Source organism: Diabrotica undecimpunctata, chromosome 4 (genome assembly GCF_040954645.1).
Source record: "Diabrotica undecimpunctata isolate CICGRU chromosome 4, icDiaUnde3, whole genome shotgun sequence".
NCBI lineage: Eukaryota > Metazoa > Arthropoda > Insecta > Coleoptera > Chrysomelidae > Diabrotica > Diabrotica undecimpunctata.
The window spans coordinates 88,658,370-88,676,579 of NC_092806.1; the positions used below are offsets into that span (position 1 = coordinate 88,658,370).

General features: G+C 32.5%; 1 protein-coding gene across 1 annotated transcript in view; it reads left to right on the forward strand.

Moving 5' to 3' along the window:
• Positions 1 to 18,210, forward strand: part of LOC140439749 (facilitated trehalose transporter Tret1-2 homolog) — a 155,003-nt gene that overhangs the window by 135,287 nt on the left and 1,506 nt on the right. The gene's annotated exons all lie outside the window — the stretch shown is intronic.

Sequence of the window (18,210 nt, forward strand, 5' to 3'; positions counted from 1 at the left end):
TTTAGAGTTATCAAAAATGTTATCAAAAAAGTTGGCAGCTGTCAGTCAAATGTCGTATGTGACAGTAAAATAATTACTTTTTTTTTGTTTTCTTTCACCCAAGGTATATATTTTGTCTGGTTTTGTATATTTTGGGTTTCAATTTTTTTCTACAGAAATATGGAAGACATTTAAGAACAAGCAATATTAGTTAAAGCAAATGACGAAGTTATAGAAGATTTAATACTAAATCATATTTTAAATGATAACATACAAAATGTACATTCTGTGTTCAATTTTGATAGCTTAGAGACTGAATAAGCCAAACCGTATTTTCGGTTGGAAAAACAGAACCTGCTATTCGACATACGGTAACGGAGCCCGTAAACGTTAAAATTATTTACGTTATTCAATTTTCATACTGCGCATGTTCTATTGCTAAAATAACGTTACCGTATTCTCACTCTTTCACTTGATGCAAGCAGCAAGCAATTTAATTAAACTCAGCCTGTGAGACATGTTCACCCCTAAGAATTACGTTCGGGTGTAACAATTCATTAGAACGAGGTGTATTAACTCGAGTAAAAACAGGAGTCACTCCACCGCGCTCCTTTCACTTGAACTCTCTAGTGGCTCCTTTTATGGGTAGTGGAATAGAAATTGCGGTACACCAATCAGATGGACAGTTTATATAATTCTAAACAGCGACACAGATAAAATGTCTCCTAGTGGCTGCAGCATTTTTCTTGGTATTGTATTGTATTGTAGCAAGGCGGCAGGTTCCCTAGGCTAGTCGGAGGGCCATAGATTTTCTGCTGGATTTTTGTTATTTTTATATAAATCGCTACAATAGTTTCACTACGTTTTTAATACTTCCACTCTAGAATCCCTAATTGATTATTCCTTAGTAGAATTTTCGTTATATACCAATGATAACAATGAGTTAGGCCGACTCTGTTACCTGTAGAAGTAAGGACGACTTATAATTTACATTCTACTACGCTTCGAGAAGTGTAATTAAATGGATATTTTTGATGATACTAAATTAGCCATAATATTTTATGATAATAATATTTGTTGACTAAATTAACATGTAGGTATATTTATATAAGGTTTCTCAATATTATTTTCTGTACTTTCAACTTTTGGTTCTTTCGAGATTTGAGATACACAAATAGAATAATTAATAATATAATTAAGATATAAATAAAATCTGGAGATCATATTTTTGCGTCCAAGCCTCCATTCCAGATAATAACACATAAAATACATACAACCTCAGTATTCGAACTCTAAATTGCAGACTCAGATCATTGCTACAAAGTACTTTTCTCATATTATTGAATGTTCATCGGACTTTTTCTATACGTGATTTGATCTCCTGTTTATAATCATTGTTTTCGGTTACGATTGTTTCTAAGTATGTATATCTGTTCACCTTTTAACCGAGTTCGTCCCTAATAAATAACGTTTTTTGTTGTTATGTGCTTGCAATGGTCATTAATTTCGTCTTTTTGATATTTAGATAAGTCCGGCCTCTTCGCTACTATTTACAATCTTATTTATCAGAACCTACAATTCTTCAACCGACTCTGCGATTACTAACGTATCATATCATCGCATCTGCTGTTATTTATAGGTTAACTTTAATTCCATTTGATGTTTCCTTTAGTGCTTTCTGAACCATCTTTTCTGAATATAGGTTAAAGAGCAGCGGAGAAAGCATGCATCGCTGCCTTACCCCTCGATATATTTTTATTTCTTCTGGTAGTTTGTTCCCAACTTGTACAGATGTAACTTGATTAAAGTAAAGATTTGATATTATTCTAATATCTTTCATATCCAGATTTTTATCTTGAAGTAACTGTAGGAGGCGATTAAGTAGGACTTTGTCAAATGCCTTGTTGTAATCAAGGAAACAGATATAAAGAGGTTGATTAACATCCATACATCTTTGCGAAAATAATTAAGGGCAAACAAGGCCTCTCTTGTATTCATTGCATTTCTGAAGCAAAACCGAGTGTTACTAATATCTTGCTTCAGTTTTCTGAAAATCCTTTGATGTATAATTTTCAAGAATATCTTTAGAGTGTGGATCATTAAGCTAATGGTTCGGTGGTCACAGCATTCTCTAGCGATAACTTTTTTCGGTAAAATTACAAACGTCGATTTGCCATTCTTTTCGAATGACGCCTGTATCATATATGACGTTGTAGTTTTTTAGTATCTCTATTTGATCTTCTTCTTCTTCTTTAGGTGCCGTCTTCTTAGCGAAGGTTGGCGATGACCTCTGAAAAGTCTTCCCTATTTTGGGCTTTCCTTATTAAACTTTGAAAGTCTAATCCTGTCCAATCTTTGATGTTGCGCAGCCAGGTCATTTGTCGTCTACCCGGGCCGCGTCGGCCTTCTATTTTCCCTTCTATAATAAGCTGAAGGAAGTTATACCTGCCGTGTCTAAATATGTGTCCAAGATAAGACGGTTTACGCTTCTTGACAATCTCTGTGAGTTCACGTTCTCTATTCATACGCCTAAAAACTTCTTCATTTCTAACGCGGTCGGTCCATGGACTTTTCAGCATACGACGAAATACCCACATCTCAAAGCTCTCTTAACGTCGTAACGAGCTGACAGTTAACGTCCAAGCTTCCACGCCGTGTAATAGTACATTATATACATAACACTTTATCATGCGGTATCGTAGGGACAAATCAAGATTACGGGTGTTGAGTATCTGTCGCATCTTTAAGAAGGTGTTTCTATTTGATCTTCTGCGATTAATTTAATAATTTCTGCTGGTACCTCGTCAGGACCTGTAGCTTTTTTTCTTTTGCCAATTTTACTGCATGCATGACTTCTTCTGTTGTTATACTGGGCCCAGTTTATCTACTGTTGCATAGTATCATGTTTCCTGTTTGCCTTTCTTCTTTGAATAATTCCTGTATGTATTGTTTTTATCTTTCTATTTTCTTGTTGTTTGTTTTTTATTGTGGTTTGTCATCATGCCTTTCCAATAGTACTTCTATTTTCTCACAGTTGCTTGAGTACTATTTTTTTTGGTTTTTCTTATTTTCTTTATAATTACACTATATATGCATTTATACTTTTCGATGTCTACGCTTTTGTATAATCTTCTCTTCTCCATCAGTTGCAGTATCTCATCATTCATCTTCTTGGATCTATAATATTTTTCTTTGTTTCCTCGTTAATTTCTTTAGACAGCCTATCTCTTATAAATGAATCTTTTAAAAATGGACGTTGTGTTTGATTCTAATTGCAACGTGTAGTTAGTTTTTCTAATCGGAGATCGAATATTACAACAACCGGACTGTGGTGTGGCTGTATCTACTCCAGGGTATTTTTTGCTGATTTAATGGAGTTTCAAAACCTTTTTTATGTTCCGAAACCTTTTTTTATTAAAACATAATATATCTGGTTTCTAATAACTTTGCTATCACTATCATTATCTGCAGGCGATTTCCAGGTGACATGTCTACGATTAGGTCATTTAAAGTAAGTATTTGTAACTATTAAATAGTTCTCTTGGCAAAACTCCACCAATCTGTTATTTCCTAAACCCAATCCATATTTCCCTACAATACTTCTTCTTTTTCTACTTTTGAGTTAAAATCACCCATAATAATCGTGATATCTACAGGCTTTGTATTATGCAGGGTTTGTTGTACGTCTTTATATACCTAACTGTTCTATTTCGTCGTGTCTTGTCGGAAGTCGGAGCATATACTTGGAATATATTTAACTTTAGTTAGATCATTGTTAGAGTAATCATAACTACTCTATCGGAGATAGGAATGAAAGAGGTCACTGACTAACATAAGTTCTTATCAACAACAATTTTATTGCTACTCCATTTCGATGATGTTGTAAAAACAACCTGTATAATATTGTAATCGTAGTATAGTTATTTTATCAAATTGTACGCTCATATCGTCAGCTATCGTGTTAACGTGTGTGCGACTGATTCCCTACATCATAAACCTCCCTTCTTCCCGCGTTATATAACTTAGGTCAGTCTCACTAGTCTCAGTGCTAATTTGCCTCTCGGCAAGTAAAGACGGACTGCGTAAGTGATAAATGCGCTTGTAAACCCGGTGTTTTGTGTGAAACGTATATCAGTTTGTTTCTCTCAATTCTATGTATGTCTGTTACTGCCTCCCAGCACTGTAAAGCTAATGATATTTGTATAACTCTTTTTAGTATTATCAGAATGTCGATAATTATCAATGTTTAATTAGCTCTTAAGTTCACTATAAATAAATCAAAGGAAAAATACATTTCAATTGTTTTATTGCTTCAGTGGTCCTTAATAAATATTTTGAAGCAATTAGGTGTTCAACTAGCCTCTCTTAAATGTGGAAAGTTTGGTAATAAAGTTTACCCTCTCCACCATTTTTGGTCTCTTCGATCCGAATATTGTAATATCGCAATTCCTGTTCTGATTTATCTTCATAAATCAAATTAATTTTCTCTTATTTAATTCTCTTCCCGTAATAATTAAAATAAACACATTACTAAGTGCTCTTCACAAAATAAAACCTTGTATAAGATAAACAATCTCACGGTACATGGAACATTACGTGACCACGCAAGTGTTAATCGCTTATCTCAACACTCTTAGACATAATCGATATCGCGACATCAAGTGAAATTGCTGACAAGAAACATGTGATGTGCTATGGATTTTTTACGATTCATTTCTATTTGGTGAGTTCGTTCCAAGATATATTTTTAGAATCACGCGTACAGGGACCTTCAAAAGTTCGAACGCATATTATTGGTATACGGGACGAGTTTATATGATACATATATTATATGATACTCTTATTTATTATTCGGGGTGGACTAAGCTGTGTTTTAGACTTAAATTTTTTATTTCTCGTGTATCTCTGATAGCTAAATATCTCGCAAAGCTTACGATACCTCTCTATCCGCAATGGATCAATTAAAGAAACAACGCAAACCGCTGAAATCAAAAATCTCTCGTATCTCTAATTGGTTAAGGGATAACTCTAAACAAGAAACGGATCCCTTGCAGTTCCACCTCCGTCGTACTGAACTAACGAATTGCTACGCCAAATATGATCCAGTTCCTCATGGATCAGATTGAGGAACTGGACGAAGCAAACACTGAAGATCGCGATAGGGAAGAAATTGAAGAAAAATACTTCTCAACTTTAGCAGGTCTTCAACATAGAATGGAGATGCTCCAACCTCTTTCACACCAGTCCAGTTCCACTTCTCCACGTTTAGCTAGTGCTAAAGTGACTCTTCCCGAAATTAAAACTCAAACTTTCTCAGGATGCTTCTCAGAATGGAGTGCATTCTATCAGCTCTTCGAGACTTTAATTATCAATAACCAGGAACTCAACAACGTCCAGCGTTTTGTTTATCTCAAATCCTTTCTACGCAACCAACCCCTCCAGTTGGTAGAAAACAACCAAGTTTAAGCCCCGTATTTATAGTCAGTACTCAAGCTCGTGCTTGAGCACGTGCTCCGCCAAGTCGAACTTACGTCAAAGTCATGCTCAGTATTTGTTGTGTTCTATAAACGATACTTCGGGTATTCTCGTACAATATTGATCTCAAGCACGAAAATTAGGGATTTTAAGTAAATTTGATAGATGGCATCCAATAAAAAGAAGATTCTGTCAATTATTATCATTGTCACCAAACTTTATTTAAATATTTTTAGCGCCAAATTTAGTTTCATTGAAGAAGAGGCATGTTGTGTATTAAAAAAATTAATTTTTAATAAATCATTTTAAGGTATGTAATATATTATAAAAAAATATGCATTCGAGGGAATAAATTTCAATTATGTCGATTTTTAGATGAGCGGACATTGTACTAAATATGCAGTGTATTCAACAAAAGGAAAGGTGTTTTTAATCCAGCTGGTAAAGGAAAATAATACTGTAGAGAATAAAAGGACAAACGGTGCTTCCTTAATGAAAAAAGAAGGGTTGGGAGTACAATACAGCGTATTATATAACTGCCAGCCTGAGGTAGATATATTAAGGACTTCAGAACAGCTACGAAAATTGTAAAACAAATTGAAACAGAGGTAAAATATTTTTATTTATTCAAGCAAAATTTTTATAGTAGAAAATGCAGAGAAACAACAGCGTGCTGGCTATAGGTGATGGCCCTTTAAAAAAGCCAAAGCCTGATGTAGGTATGGAGTTTGTAAAAGTTGCTGTTCCCGACATATATGTAAGCATCGTCTGTCCTTGGGACAACACAGAAGTATTTGGAAGAGGTAAATTTACTTTATTTTCATACTTAGATAATTGTAGAACAAAAGGAGGCCCACCAGATAGAAGGACATATAAGTTTAATTACTGTAACATGAGAATTATCTGACTCCATCCATTGCTTTTCCAGTTCAAAATAAAGAGTTGTTATGTATGATAATTTTGAGAAATCTTACCTGTACATATAATAAGAATTTCAAGTAATACTTGTAATATGACACCTGTTGTTCCTATAGAATATGTCAATGTGCTTCAAATGGTAAGTAATCTTAAATATACTTATGGCAATATGTAACAGTAATAACAAACACTACTACTAATGGAGTAGTAGCTATTATAATTGCAAATAAAAAACATTCGCCAAAAAAAGGTTTGAATTATTCCAAAGTTTAATAATACCTAATCTATAGTTATGGATTTTTAAAACAATCATTTATATAATAACTATTCTTATTTTGTACTTAATGTATTATATTAAAAACTGTTAAAAATTCTAAATGTAAATACTAGTACTAGTATGTAGTATTTTGTACTTAATGTATTATATTGAAAACTGTTAAAAATTGTAAATGTAAATACTAGTTTTGGTTATTTTTTTTTTTTTGGTGATTTTGTTTTTAATGGTGGTTGTAAAGCGATTATTATATTATTTTATATTTAACAAGCCTGATATTATTCCATTTTTTAGTTTTATAAATTGTTACTTTCAAATTTACTTATCGTGAAGGTTTATAAATATATTTTTAAATAAAGAATACTAATATTTTAAACATGTAATTAATTTTATATTTGATAAGGAAAGGTTTTGTGAAAGGAATAAACACTTATTTAAAAGGAGAGAGACAACTCGAACTCAATAAAGATATACTTGCTTAAGTTGTCTGAGTATAGTATAACCCTCATTTATTTTAAATTAAAATATAAAAAATACATTTCGACATATAAAATAAAAAAGAATATATTTAACATGGGTATTCAATAATATATTCACATTCTCATGCATAGCATTGTTGAATAAAATGTCTCCTAAAATTTAAACCTTGTTCCACATCATTAACATTTCTATTTTCTGGCACATCAGTATTTTCTAGAAAATCATCATCACCATTTATAATTATTTTCCTGTAAACACATATTACAGAGTACTGCTGTAGCACTTATTATTGCAAGATATGTATTTAATTTGATTTGTAGGCTTCATTGCAGACAGGGAAACCATATTTTCCAGGTTCTAAATAGCCTTTTGGCAACATTTCTTACATGTGCACTATTATATCTATTTTGTTGATCATTACCTAAAAAGATATATCTATCATATACCTATTTTTTGTTTAGCCCATTATCAATAAATACCTTGCTTTAATGCTGGAGTAAGTAGATAGTGCCTGTGCTGCATGCATATTCACTATTCATAATAATTCACCTATTAATAATTCTGGAATTTGTCATTTTTCCTTTCTAACTCTTAATCAACTTTGATCAAATATTAAGCTGCCATGACTTAATCCTGGATGTTGAACAAAAATATCCATAATCTCAAAAAACAAAAAAAAAATATATTGTATTGAAGCGAATTGGAAAAAAATATAAATATAAACAGACAAGTTAGGTTAGGAACCCGTGCTCAAGGCAGGTCGATCCGATGCTTGAGCACGAGCTGTCATTTTTGTGTACTCAAGCTCGATTTCGTGCTCGAGATCCGTTTATAAAACACAAAAACGACTCAAGGTCGACCTCAAGCATCGACCAATACTTGAGTACCGACTATAAATATGGGCCTTAGAAGAAAACTTCCAAATCGCGTTAGAGACTCTTCGAAATCGTTACGAAAACAAATCGCGCCTAATTAGTTTGCATATACAGCGTCCTTTTGAAAGTTCTATCTTTAGTCAAAACTAATGCAAAGGCATTACGCGAATTTTTGGTCACCGCAAAACAGACCTTACTCGCGCTAAAAAATATGAATGTACCCATCGAGCATTGGGATCTCTTATTAATAGAAATATTTTTACAAAAGTGGACTTTACCACTCACCGGTCTTTCGAATACGAGTTAGGGTCAAAAGATATTCCCACGCTAAATCAATTCTTTGATTTTTTAGAAAAAAAGTGCGACATGGAAAAGTCAAACTCCTCAGATAATAACGATAAAAAAGTTATTAAAACTCACTCTCAAACGGTTCTCTTCTCTTCAGCAAATAATAAAAATAACTCGTACTCCAAAACATGCGTATTTTGTAATAATGCTACACACACTATTTATGCATGCACAAAATTTACTAATCTTCTCTTACAGGATAAGTATAAATTTGTTAATGAAAACAAACCATGTCGCAACTGTTTAGGAACTAAACACTTTTCTCAAAATTGTTCGTCTCAACGTTTATGTGGTATATACAAGAAAAGGCATCATACACTCTTGCACAATGACCATGAAAATAGCTCTTCTTCTAGTAGATCTTTTCAACGACAAAATCACGCAACCTCTCGCAATGTACAAAACACTTGGTCTGATGGTGAAGCCGGTCCAAGTAATTATGTCTCTATCTCTGAATCTCAAACCTCTCAGGTCTCAAATGTGATGACTCCTCTCTCTGCTCTGTCAATAAAGCAGGATGTTCTGCTGGCAACCGCTCGAGTCACTATTTATTCAAAGCATGGCGTACCCATACACGCTATATGTATTTTATATAGTGGATCTCAGTCGTCATTTATCTTTAAAAATTTGGTTCAAAAATTAAATCTCTCTCCTTACAGCAAAAGGTTACAAATGTCTACTATCTCTGAACATAGTTCATACTCGAACCAAATGGTCGATCTAGAAATTTTTCCATACAAAAGAAATGGTAATGGTTTCAAAATCTCCTGTGCTATTTTAGACAACATAACTTGTAGACTCCCTCAGGTATCCATAAACAGAAGTAAATTTAATATCCCCTCTACGGTCACTATCGCAGATCCCACCTACTCTCTCCCTGGAAATATAGATCTTCTTCTTGCCAGTGACATATATAGCGAGTTGTTATCGGATGGTTTAATACGTTTAGGTAAAGGACTCCCTGTTCTCCAGAACACACCCTTAGGGTACATTATGTTTGGTTCTTTACCTCCTTACGCACTTTACAAAGGAATTTATCGCTCACAGTTGTCCCCTACACAGTCAAATGTCTCTTTATTTGTCCAGTCCACATCTGAGGATAAGCTCTATAATATAATTCGACAATTCTTCAAAATCGAAGAAGTGACCCTCTCTGTTAAAATCTCCTCCTCTGAGGATCTGGCTGAACAAATATTCACTGGAACAACTCAAATTCTACCTTCTGGTCGGTTTCAGGTAAAGCTTCCTCTCATTTCTAAAACAGCACATAAAATGCTGGGCAATTCTTACAATATGGCTAGGAAAAGGTTTATTAGTTTAGAAAATAAACTCTTAAAACACGAAAATGTATACTCTCAATATAAAGCATTCATCAACGAATATGTTTCTTAAATCATGTCTGATTTACCTAAAGAACGCTTATGCTCTGCTCAAGTTTTTGCTCATGTAGGTTTGGATTTTGGTGGTCCCTTTCTAATAAAGGCCTCTAAACTTCGTAAAAGTCCCTCGATGAAGTCATGCATAGCTCTGTTTGTCTGTATGTCCACACGTGTGGTTCATATAGAATTAGTCAGTGGGCTTACAACAGAAGCGTTTCTGTTTACTCTCAAGCGCTTTATCAGTCGAAGAGGTCTCCCTCAGACTATATTCTCTGATAATGCGACAAACTTTCTTGGGGCTAAAAATCAGTTATTCGAACTCTATAATTTCTTGAAAAATAAGGAAACTAACTCTTTTATTCAGAAATTTTTAGCCTTCTCTCAAAATCGGTGGAAAACAATACCACCTCGATCTCCTCATCGTGGAGGACTCTGAGAGAGCGCTAAACATCATATCTATAGATTATTGGCCAATCTCAAAATTACATTCGAGGAATTCAGTACCGTGCTTACCCAAATTGAAGCCGTACTTAATTCTCGGCCCATTTGTGCTCTCTCTATTGATCCCTCCGATTTCACATATCTTACCCCTGGTCACTTCCTAATTGGAAGGTCTCTCACCTCGCTACCCGACCAGGAGTATACATATATCCCGGAAAATACACTTAGCATCTGGCAAATCTCTCTAAGCTCCAGCAACTTTTTTTGGAAAAGGTGGTCGACTAATTATCTGAATCGACTTCAAAATCGTCCAAAATGGTTTCTCCCATTCAAAAATTTACAACCCAATGACCTTGTACTAGTTAAAGAAGACAATCTCCCTCCTCTCTACTGGTCATTGGCACGAGTGATGGAAGTCTTTCCGGGTAAAGATGTCCGAGTGAGAATTGCATCTGTTAAAACTAAGGATCGGATTTTCAAACGCACTATAACAACATTGTGTCCCCTTCCTAGTGAAGGATTATGTTAATGTTATTAGGTTTAGTACTTTTACTCATATGTTGTTTGTATGAATTTGTATACTATTAGGTACTCATATTGTTTTTTTATGTACTCTTTTCCTTTTAATGCTTTTTATAATGTTAAAGCTAGTGCTTCAACGGGGGGCAGTATGTTGTAAAAACAACCTGTATATTATTGTAATCGTAGTATAGTTATTTTATCAAATTGTACGCTCATATCGTCAGCTATCGTGGAAACGTGTGTGCGACTGATTCCCTACATCATAAACCTTCCTCCTTCCCGCGTTATATAACTTAGGTCAGTCTCACTAGTCTCAGTGCTAATTTGCCTCTCGGCAAGTAAAGACGGGCTGAGGTGTGTTGTCGATCCCGAAAAGTGCGTGGTGCGTAAGTGATAAATGCGCTTGTAAACCCGGTGTTTTGTGTTAAACGTATATCAGTTTTTTTCTCTCAATTCTATGTATCTCTGTTACTGCCTCCCAGCACTGTAAAGCTAATGATATTTGTATAACTCTTATTAGTATTATCAGAATTGCGATAATTATCAATGTTGAATTAGCTCTTAAGTTCACTATAAATAAATTGAAGGAAAAATACATTTTAATTGTTTTATTGCTTCAGTGGTCCTTAATAAATATTTTGAAGCAATTAGGTGTTCAACTAGCCTCTCTTAAATGTGGAAAGTTTGGTAATAAAGTTTACCCTCTCCACCAGATGGTTTGGATCATTATTTCCCGAATAGTATATTTTGATAGTTGAAATCTATTATTCACCCGAGTCTGGCCATGTGGTTTCACTTGTTCCCAATATTTTGATGGAGATGCTTTGAATTTTTTGTACGACGTTGTGTATCTTTCCGGCTTCATAAATTGTTTTAATATTCCAGGTAGTGATTTTTTGTTTTGTTTTCCAGGAAACCAGGAACCTTTGTTTTCGCAGGTTAACGACCGGAGAATCCTTACAGTCTTTTGGTTGTCTACCCCTGCCGAATCTTGATGATTGAAATCCATTTTATATACTGGGTGTTGCTTATTAGAATAAAACAAAAATGACAAAAAAAAATAATTACTCGAATTAGTACTATCTAATGTATAATTATCTATGTTCTGGCATTGTAAGCAAATATTGTGATGAAAATACAACAAAGTTAATTTCACTATAATCAAACATATGGAAACAGAAGTCAAAAGTTATGGTGGCACACACAAATCTCAAAAAATTACGTAATTAATTTCCTTAGTTAAGTTTGTTTTTTTTTTATTTTTTTGGTCATGAGTTCCACTTCCTGATTTTTTAATGGAACATGTTTATGGTTAACGTAATATGTAAAACAAATACTGTTGACTTAATTATTGTAGTTTTTTTTTGTTGGCGTCAAGAAAAAGAAGTTGGTTGTAGGAATCTGGTTTCAAAGTTAATTCTAGGTATTATTCTCTTGTTTAATATAATTTAGGTTTTGTTGGAATTTGAAGATTTCGAATTTAATAAAATCGTAACTGTAAATATCACTTCTTAACTTGATAACCTTTTAATGTCAGTAATAATAAAATGTTTTAATGTCAGTTAAACATAATAACAAAACAGACAAATCGAACTGTACAAATACAAAACAATACCGATTATGTAATTTTATCTAAATATATACAAAAATCCTATAATACTAATATGTAGATACATAGATTATTTTACTTTTGAAAAAAAAAACTGTTTAAACAGTCACTCAGAACCGAAATCTTGAATTTTTTAAATATAGAACAGAATTGCACTTAACTTTTTAGAAGGGCAACATAGCACATAAATAAATCAAAGTTCTGCAGAAAACAGCCACAGCTTATTAAGGAGTGTAAACTTATCAGTGAGCGGAAGAAGATTACCATCAAAACTTACCTATATATACGGGCGGGCATGTTTTCGACGCTGAAGTACCTGAGGGTCTTAAAAGTACCCTTGTTTTGGACGCTGCCAGAAGGATTATCGCAGGTACCAGATATTAGATATAATTAGGGTTTAATGATGGTCATTGAAATTTACTTAGTTACTAGTTATTAGTTTGTCAGAGAATAGTGAAAAGTGAACATGGAAATTTCAACGTTAGTAAGTAATCGTGGTAAAATTTTGCTCAAAGGGCTGCGATGAGTGAGAGTTTACAATTAACAACTAATGCTTGTGAATCGTTTCACTCGCGTTTTAATGATAATTTTTACCATGCTCATCCAAATATTTTCCATTTTATTGATGTTTTAAAAAATTTTCAAACTGAAACTTTCATTAAAATTAATAGTGTCTGTAATAGTGAAAGTAATAGACTTAAAGATCCAAAGAGTAGAAAAAAAAATTATGTTCGTTAGAAATAGGATACATGAGTATCAAACTAAAGGTCGATTCAAACACATCAGTCACGTCTCGTCACAGTCCCGGCGCCGAACCGAACAATCGTCATACAAAATATTCTTTATTAGAAATATGTCGCCGGCATTTACATTCATCAGTTGACGAACAGTTTCCCAGCAGTCAGGTTTCGACACGTCTATCGCCCGGCCGATTTTATAATCTCAACGACGAATTTTTGGTTTTGCCGGGAACATGACGGGCGGTACAAGTGAACAAAATAAAATTATTGACGAACAATTAATAGAATGTTTGAGAAAATATAATGTTTTATATGATTTGTCGCATGCAAAATACATGGACAATAATTTTAAAAATAATATTTGGCAGGAAATAATAATATTTGTTAATTCTTCATCCGAGAAACTTTTCATCTTTTCAACAGATTGGTCGCCGAAGACTGATGCATTTCGGGTGTGTGCGAATAGACAAACGAATAGTTCTGTGACCAGACGGGACCGGTTCGGTGCCGGGACTGTGACGGGACTGATGTGTTTGAATCGACCTTAACTGTATCGATCGATTCCATTTCGTAAAATGTATGTCGTATTTATTTCAAAGTGACAAATAAACCTTATGAAGCTTAATCTCTAGAATTTTATTACCTGACTTTCCATTTACATTTCAATTACACCCAGCGTCCAAATCATGTATACAGAAACAGATAATTTTATTTTTCAGTGTCGAATTTTAAATTTAGCGTCCAAATCATGCACGCCCATAAGTCATCCGCGTCATAGTTCGTGATGTTACATGATACCAACACGAAATATTTAGGCGGTAGGTGTGTTCCTTTTTTGAATTACTTTGTCGAGTACACTGGCATTACAGCCACTATACATATTTTATTATATACGCGTAGAAATAATATTTAAAGATTTCTATTAACGGTAACTTAAAGAAATGCACAATAATTTGTTTCGTTTAATTTTTATAAAGCGTTTTTATGAAGAACATTTGTTTGGAACACACTGTAACTGTAATCGAACGAAGGTGATATTTTGGCATAAATTGGTAACACTTATTTGACAGTTGCGGTGTTGGCAAGAAATTAATAAGTAACGAAAAAAGTGTTGTTTTGTTTAAGTATTCCATTTTACATCTTTATTCGATGCATACAAGCTGCTCAAATTGTTTTTAACAAGATTATTTTTTAACTTTTGTTTAGTTTCTATTTATTTACATTAAATATTAATTTGTTTTGTTGTATAATCCACTTTTGCAATAATTGTGACCTATTTGATTTAAAATGGATTCAGGATTTTTTTATACTTTGACAACTATGTCAACTTGGATCTCTGTCAATGATAATGACGTGCAACGGTATTTAAATAAGATGGACTGTACCTATCTATAATTACTATTAAAACTTATATATCATACTAAATTTTAGTTAGGCTTTACTAGGCGTGAATTTAGTAGGTAAGGTACATTAACAAATGTAGTAGGTACCTTGACTTATGTATAATTTTGGTAAGCGGTAAACTAAGTAGTAAACATAGCGGAGGTTTAAGAGGAACTTTTAAAAGGGACGTGCTAAGCCCAAGGACCGTACTAATTTTATACGAAATATCCCGGATTACATAGAAAATTAGAGTTATAAAATCATTAGGTACCAATTTTTATAAAATAGTTAGGCAAAATGAAAGAAATAAAAGCATATGAAATATTTAATAAATATTATTTACAAAATTATAATTCAGCTAATCAAAAATGTTAATGTCTCAGGTCAGTGTCACTATCAGTATCATCTGCTAAATTAATTACAATCATTTGAAAATTATCTAGAATTTTTTCTATATGTGCAATTGCATTTTGCCAGCTGATAATATTATTATCACTAACTTAACTTCACTATTAATATGTTAAATTTGAAGCGCCTAAAGGTGTACCCATCGAGTTAGAATCTATGGAGAAGCTATGAGCATATTAACGTATGTACTAAAAACGGCGTAGGTAGGCGTGGCTAACTGTGAAACCAATATGGCGGTGGGATCATGGCCGGACTCAATAATATTAAAACTACTATAAAAATATGACTAGTTATTCAGAAGATTTAATCATAATCTAAAAAAGTGCAATACATTTTTAATAAACTATGATTTATTTATCCCTCGGTAAACACTAAAAACACGATATATTATACATAAAGATAAATTAATAGTCAAATACTATTAATTTATTCTCTGAAGTACGGGCCATTCCTTTGTTTACATGTTTGTATACTAACCTGTGGAACGATATTCCTGAAGATTTTTTATTAATACCGCTTCTGCTACTGCAACTACGTTGAGAACAAGAAACCATTATTATGCACTATCACAATATACTATTACAGTTTCTATAAAAGTATTATAAAACTAAAAATATTCGAAAAACAACCAACGTAAATAAACATATACGATCTGTCAAAAGTGGCAACACAATATGGCCGAAGCGAGGTCGTTTTTAGTCACGTGATGCCCTCTCTATAGATTCTAACTCGATGGGTGTACCATATTTTCTCTTAATGCCAAACTTTGATTGGTGCCACATGTGTTATATAGGATTAAAAATACAATGAAACCCATTTTAACCATTTTTAACATTGTACAAATGCACAATAATTTTTGTGCATTTTGTGCATTATAACCATTTTTAACCATATTGTGGCAGTCTTCAAATTGTATGACTCATACTTTATGCATACTTATCACATACATATCCTTTTTTATAAATAATGTCTTTAAAATGGGCAATAAACCATTTTTCCTATATGTTTCTTCAAAATCAATATCATTATTGAATTATTATTATTAAATTTGAATAGTAATTTTAGTATCATTGGCACAAGGAGCTTTATTAAATTGTCTAATATGATAAGACGCATTTTCCATAACAATTACAGTGTTTGGTGATACATTTGATATTAATTTATTTTAAAATCAGTCTTCAAATACATTCGCGGTTGTGTTTTGGTGATAATCGATGCAAGATCCACTAATATTTTTGGCAGATTAAGACAGTGTTTGGAACCCATTCGTCTACTAATCCGGCATGGAATAACGTTACGCGTTTTTCTTTATTGGAACTATTGGAAGTAGTTTTTGTTGCAGAGTGTTCGTTGTTGTCAAACCAACCTCTTGATGGAGAGTCGTGTGTATCAAACCATGCCTCATCTGTATAAATAATTGATTTATTTTCCCTCCGATACTGTTTTATTTTCGTTAAATATTCCGTTTGCTATATGCCTAGACGATAGAATTCCATAATTACCTCTATTTTGTTAATTTTCTTAAACCTTAAATCCTATGCGACTAAAACTTCCACATACTTGCTCTTCCGCACTTAATTCTAATGTCATATGTATTGAATTTTTTAAAAATATTGTCATAATATCGGCACCAATTTTTCTTTATTATACATAGCGTACACTTTACGGTGAATTATGTCTTCGTCCACACTATCAAACTTCCTAGAAATACCACTGTCACTTCTTTTAGTTGTTTGAAGTATTGGATTATTATTAACTTTTTAAACGGTTAAAATAGGTGAGCAAGCTTATATTTAATTGAGCAAGATCAAATATTTAGCATGTCGGGATAGTATTATGAGGGTTTTTCCTGGTTTTTTCCTCTTGATTTAATATAGAATCACTAACAGGAGAATTTTACTGTCATCATTGCTTGTGGTTGTATTTTAAAGGCAAATCAAATGCTATTATTTTTCTGACGGTATTCTTAGATTAAAGTTGATTTCATCTAATCGAATGAACTATCTTCCAATAAAGTCGTCCCAAACGCTATTATTTTTCTGACGGTATTCTTAGGTTAAAGTTGATTTCATCTAATCGAATGAACTATCTTCCAATAAAGTCGTCCCAGGAACGCAACTCAAAAATATGGACAGTATCATTTGACCGTCATCTACTTTAAAATTTATAATATATGTCCAAATTGTCAATATGAATGAATCAGATAAAAAAAAATAATTTTTTTTTAATTTATTAATGTTTTGTATTTTGAGAATGATTTCCGAAGTGGAAATAGAAACGTCAAAATAAACTTATTTTAAAGTAAAATTGTGGCTTATTTCCCAATGAAAACAGTAAATTGTATTAAGATATCACAAGAAAAAAGCTTCAGAATAATATTTTTTAAAAATTACTTACTTTAAATTATTAATTACTATTTAAATGGGAATAAGCCATAATTAAAGGTTAAATTACGTTTATTGACGTTTCAATTTCCACTTCGGAAATAGTTCTTAAAATACAAACATTAGTAAATTAAACAAATTTTTGTTTTTCTGTTATTTAGTGAAAAATTCTTCTAATAATTTAATTTTATCTGACTCATTTATATTGAAAATTCAGACATACATTATACATATTAAAGTAGACGACTTTAAAATGATATTGCCAATATTGTTGAGTTGCGCTCCTGGGACGACTTTACTTATAAGATAGTTCATTCGATTACATGAAATCAACTTTAACTTGAGAATATCCATCAGAAAAGGTCATAGCATGTAATTCGTCTTTAAAAAGACAAATACATGCCATGATGACAGTAAAATTCTCCTGTTAGTGTTTCCATAGTAAATTATGAGGGAAAAACCAGGAAAAAAACCTCATAATACTATCCCGACATGGTAAGTATTTGGTCGTGCATTTAGTTTATCTTCAATAAACACCAAATTCTGATTTTATATGTTTGTTATTTAAAAAACATAAATGATGTATGCTCTATATGTTACTGACTTACTAATAACGGTATTTTCCTTTTAATTCCTCTTTCTATATGGGTAACCAGATCCTACTACATTCTGCCGAGCAATTTAATTAAATTGTTTAATTTACTAATGTTTGTATTTTGAGAACGACTTCCGAAGTGGAAATTAAAACGTGAATAAACGTAATTTAACCTTTAATTGTGGCTTATTCCCAATTAAATAGTAATTACTTTAAAATGCCACAAGAAAATAGCTTCAGAACAATATTAGGTTATTGTATTGAAGAAAGCGCTTAACTAGGAATTAATGCTTTACACTTTTAAAATACTTTTCTTTTTAATTTAATCATTTGTTAATGTGTCTACAAAATATATCTCTTTTTAGCAATTTATTAACTATTTTGAAATTTATTAAAAATA